General features: G+C 42.9%; 1 pseudogene; it reads left to right on the top strand.

Annotated features, from left to right (window-relative positions):
• The first annotated feature begins 297 nt into the window (after nucleotides 1-297).
• LOC109557933 (small ribosomal subunit protein uS2 pseudogene) lies at nucleotides 298-3,124 on the top strand (annotated as a pseudogene).
• Nucleotides 3,125-5,779: the final 2,655 nt, after the last annotated feature.

The following is a 5,779-nucleotide window of genomic DNA, read 5'->3' as shown; positions in this document are numbered from 1 at the left end:
GAGGCTGCAGGCTTTTATAAACTACCTTCAGAGCAGCACACCTTGACCTCCACTGTTGTCTACTGGTCACATAGACCAACTCTGGTGAAATGTGGGACCTGACTATACACGGATGTGAGTACTAGGAGACAAAGCTCATTGGGAGTCATGAGCTTTGGAAAGTGGTTACCACACCATCCTTCATTCAGTTGTTTATGCATTCACTCATTTGTAAACATTCACCAAGTCCCCTTTATGTGCCAGAAACTGTGTTAGATCCTAGAGATAAAATAACCAAAATAGACACAGTTTCTACTCATGGAGACAAAGTATCAGACGTTTACAGTGGTTAAAGCTATATTGGGCTTCTTGGTGGCACTAGTGATAAAGAACATGCCTGCCAATGCAGGAGACGTAAGAGATGTGGATTTGATCCCAGGGTCAGGAAGATCTCCTGGAAGAGGGCATGGAAATCTGTTCCAGTATTCTTGCCTGGAGAATCCTCACAGACAAAGGAGCCTGGTGGGCTACAGTCCACAGGGTTGCAGAGAGTCAAACATGACCGAAAGGACAACAGTATCAGCAGTTATATTAAAAAGTCCATAGACTGTCTCACAGGCTCCCATATATTGTGTATTTCTTTAACATATTTCTGGTGCTTGTTTGACTCCATGGGTAAAGGGAACATTCCCACACCAACAAATGATACACTTCCTCTTCTCAGATAATCTTCATTTCCATTCCACCTTACTATACACTCTATGCAGACCATGGAACTTTTCTTCATCTAAAGCCTTTCACCTCCAATAGCACTTATTTAAATAATCCAGGACTTCCCTCATGTTATAGTGGATAAGAATCTGCCTGCCAACGCAGAGCACATGGGTTCAATCCCTGCTCCAAGAAGATCCCACATTCCACAGAGCAATTAAACCCATGTGTCATACCTATTGAGCCTGCAGGCTGCAACTGCTGAAACCTGTGTGCCTAGAGTCTGTGCTCTGCAATAAAAGAAGCCACTGCAGTGAGAAACCTGCATGCTGCAATAAAGAGTGGCCCCCGCTCATCATAATTAGAAAAAGCCCGCACAGAGCAAATGAAGACCCAGTGCAGCCAAAAAATAAATAAACACATAAATAATCTGTTAAGCACAATTGATAGTCACAACTTCCTTATAAAAAGAATTGTAGTAGGATTGTGCTTCAACACTGTTATGATTTCTAGTTCACTTATCCATACTTTATTCACATCTGTTAGCTTTCTCCTATCTCCTCTCCGCTTTCTATCCTCTTAGTCTCTACAATCCATCATTTTTAGTTTCCTGTTCCAATATTCCAATTTCACTTCCCTTTATTTTGCAAAACTTCAAACTAGGAAGAACCCAATTATCTGATTTTTTTTAATGCCTTTAAGTGACAGCTAGAGCACTGCAAGAAAATTTAAAACAGGGTGAATGGGTTTCACTATAAATGTATAATTGTCAAATGCATAGGTATCCCAAGTATGCCAGAAACCTGATCTCATTTTCCAAATCAGTTTGTTTTCCACTATACACGACAGTGATTCCATTTCTTTTCCACTCCCCTTAAGCACCTGACCCATCTCCACTTTAATGCCTTCAACTCTCAACAGAAAACTTCCAAAGAGGAAATAGAAATCACCATCTGGAATTTCCCCAATCTCCCTTCACTGTATTTCCAAACATAATTTTGCATCTGTTCTGTCTTCATCTCTTTTCACTTACTGAAGGAAATGCACTGCTCTGTTCCCATCCCTTCTGTGTGCACATGGATCACACCTTCAGTCTAGCTGCTGCTGCTAAGTCACTTCAGTCGTGTCTGACTCTGTGTGACCCCAGACACGGCAGCCCACCAGGCTCCGCCGTCCCTGGAATTCTCCAGGCAAGAATACTGGAGTGGGTTGCTATTTCCTTCTCCAATGCATGAAAGTGAAAATTGAAAGTGAAGTCCCTCAGTCGTGTCTGACTCTTGCGACCCCATGGACTGCAGCCTTCCAGGCTCCTCCTTTCATGGGATTTTCCAGGCAAGAGTACTGGAGTGGGTTGCCATTGCCTTCTCCGCTTCAGGCTAGGGTCACCCACATCAAAAATTACACACATCATTTCTCTGATATCTTTTTGGTTTCTTTCACAATGTCCTGAGTCTTTGATTTCCTGCAAGGAACAAGGTGTTCTCAAATTTCTAACAGTGGGAACCCCCTTAGGTGGCACCAATCTTGGTTTCCAACTGGAACAATGGTGTACAAAAGGAAAAGTGATGGCACGTATGTCATAAATCTAAAGAGAACAGAGGAGAGTTCTGCAGCTTGTACCACCTGAGTGATGCCAGCCTCCTATCCTCCAGGAACACTAGCCAGCGAGTTGTGCTGAAGTTTGCTGCTACCACTGGGGCCACTCCTTTCGCTGGCTGCTTTACTCCTGGAACATTCAGTGACCAGATCCAGGCAGGCTTCCCAGAGCCACCGCTGCCGGAGCCTCCCGATCCCAGAACTGATCAGTAAGTAGCCTCTCACAGATGCGTCTTAATATGAACCCACCCACCATTGCTCTGTGTGACACAGACTCTCCTCTGCACCATGGGGGAATCGCCATCATCACGGGAACAACACAGGAGACCACTCCCAAGTCTGCAGTAATGGATGCTCGCTGCAGAAGTTCTGCGCATATGCCCCATCATCCCTAGCGTGAGATCAGCACCATCTCTACTTCCGCTGTGACCCAGAAGAGGCAGAAAAGGAAGAGCAACCATCACTGGAAAGTCCTGAGACCAGGGAGGAATTTTGGGTGAATGGAGTGCTCCAGCTCCCAAATGTACTGCTGCTCCTCCCCAAGTCACCTGAGAAGGCGCAGTTCCCTTCCGAAGACTGAGCCTCAGCCCAGCCGTCTAGGACTGGTCTGCAGTCCCCACGGCTCTGGCCACTGAAGGGGTAGGAACAACCACAGAGTGGTCTTAAGCTCTTCTCTCACAGACTCAAACACAGAATTGAAGTAAGGTTGACAGGAGATAAACAGTTTCTTTATAACCAACCAAACAACAAATGAAAAAGACATTTAATTTTTGGTTTCTTGATGAAAGTGAAAGAAGAGAGTGAAAAAGTTGGGTTAAAGCTCAACATTCAGAAAACGAAGATCATGGCATCTAGTCCCATCACTTCATGGGAAATAGATGGGGAAACAGTGGAAACTATATCAGACTTTATTTTTGGGGGCTCCAAAACCACTGCAGATGGTGATTGCAGCCATGAAATTAAAAGACGCTTATTCCTTGGAAGGAAAGTTATGACCAACCCAGATAGCATATTCAAAAGCAGAGACATTACTTTGCCAACAAAGGTCCATCTGGTCAAGGCTATGGTTTTTCCAGTAGTAATGTATGGATGTGAGAGTTGGACTCTGAAGAAAGCTGAGCGCCGAAGAATTGATGCTTTTGAACTGTAGTGTTGGGGAGAAGACTCCTGAGAGTCCCTTGGACTGCAAGGAGATCCAACAAGTCCATTCGAAAGGAGATCAGCCCTGGGTGTTCTTTGCAAGGACTGATGCTAAAGCTGAAACTCCAGTACTTTGGCCACCTCATGCAAAGAGTTGACTCATTGGAAAAGACTCTGATGCTGGGAGGGATTGGGGGCAGGAGGAGAAGGGGACAACAGAGGATGAGATGGCTGGATGGCATCGCTGACTCGATGGACGTGAGTTTGAGTGAACTCCGGGAGTTGGTGATGGACAGGGAGGCCTGGCATGCTGCGATTCATGGGGTCGCAAAGAGTCAGATAGGACTGAGCGACTGAACTGAACTGAAGATTAAAAAAAAAAAAAATTCTAAAAGACAACCCCATCACTCTTCCTCCCTATAACCTAAGAATTAAATAAGGGAGAAAGTAAGTGAGAAAACAAGGAAATAAGTTTAACAGTATATTAACAATTACTGATGATAAAGGCTTCAACTGCAGAAAGTTAGTGAATTCAAATGTTTGGTGCCTCAGGAAATATTTTCCAAATTATTAAATCCATTCCTCTCTATCCCAGTGAGAGGTTTCCTCCCCTTCTTCAGCAGAAGTCTTATAAAGATAATTGCTACAGCTCTCCAGATGTGATTTCATAACTCTGGAATCAGTTTAAAGAAATCTTACGCCTCCCATTAATACTGTAGTTGTATAGCTTATTTTTCTGATGAAAAAATAAGCCCAGGAGATATATGAGAGGTGAATTCCTCATGACAATTATTTGTGGTGGTAAATTTATTTGAATTTTTTATTGATTTTATTATTTTTTTTTCTTGTCTTGGAATGAAATGGATGGAGATTTGGAGTTGAGCTGAGAAGGCCTCTATGTTATGCTGTTTGTCAGTGGGTGCACATGTATGCACATGTGGGTGTGTGTATGCATCCAGGGGACAGGTTTGATTATCTTTTGCTGCCACATTTCTTACACTATCCCTTTACTTTCTGAATTTTTGATGTAAGACAGTTGATCAATGTGAAAATATAGAGTTAGCAAAGGTACCATTATAAAAACTATTGTTGTTGTTCTTTAGTCACTAAGTCATGTCTGACTCTTTGTGACCCGAGGACTGTAGCCTTCCAGGCTCCTCTGTCCATGGAATTCTCCAGGCAAGAAAACTGGAGTGAGTTGTCATTTCCTTCTCCAGGGGATCTTCCCGACACAGGGATCAAACCTGCGTCTCCTGCTTGACGGTTGGATTCTTTACCACTGAGCCAACTAAGAGGTCCGAATAAGAACCATTAGGTCCACTTAAAAATGAATTATAGTCATAAGAGGCTAACAAGATCCTTAGTTGAAAACGGCAACATGGTAAAGAAATGAGAAATAATGAAAAAAAAGTGGAAAGCCTGAAAATGCACTTATAAAAACCCTGCTACACTGACATTTCCACAACTCAAGTTCTATGAGATGCTCTGTCTCTCGGTCTCTGTCTCTCTCACACACAAACACACTTGTTATTTTCACAGTTTAAAACTACACATAACAGAAGAAAACGGTTATAGATTGTAGTCCTATAGATTAAGGGAAGTTTCTGTGACTCCACTCAGTGAGAAACCCCTCTGTCTGCCCGGCAGAGTAGGATCCCATATACCCGCTTATGAGGCTTAAATGCTGCAGAGAGGACGGGTGGGGTTGATGGGGGGAAGGTGGGCAAGGACTAGAAATATAGCTATAAACATAGGCCAGAGAAAAGTAGGAGTATTTTCTGGAAAATTGGCTAGGTCTGTGGTTGGTTCTATTGTGGTCCAGTCAGATGACTCTGCAGTAATGGTCACAGTGATCAGTGAAATGGATTAAAGATCTAAACGTAAGACCAGAAACTATGAAACTCCTAGAGGAGAACATAGGCAAAACACTCTCCGACATACATCACAGCAGGATCCTCTATGACCCACCTCCCAGAATATTGGAAATAAAAGCAAAAATAAACAAATGGGACCTAATTAACCTTAAAAGCTTCTGCACATCAAAGGAAACTATTAGCAAGGTGAAAAGACAGCCTTCAGAATGGGAGAAAATAATAGCAAATGAAGCAACCGACAAACAACTAATCTCAAAAATATACAAGCAACTCCTACAGCTCAACTCCAGAAAAATAAACGACCCAATCAAAAAATGGGCCAAAGAACTAAATAGACATTTCTCCAAAGAAGACATACAGATGGCGAACAAACACATGAAAAGATGCTCAACATCACTCATTATCAGAGAAATGCAAATCAAAACCACTATGAGGTACCATTTCACACCAGTCAGAATGGCTGCGATCCAAAAGTCTAC

This window comes from Bos indicus, chromosome 4 (genome assembly GCF_029378745.1).
Source record: "Bos indicus isolate NIAB-ARS_2022 breed Sahiwal x Tharparkar chromosome 4, NIAB-ARS_B.indTharparkar_mat_pri_1.0, whole genome shotgun sequence".
Taxonomy (NCBI): domain Eukaryota; kingdom Metazoa; phylum Chordata; class Mammalia; order Artiodactyla; family Bovidae; genus Bos; species Bos indicus.
Note: the sequence above shows the minus strand (reverse complement) of the source record. Positions and strands in the feature narration are given on the sequence as shown.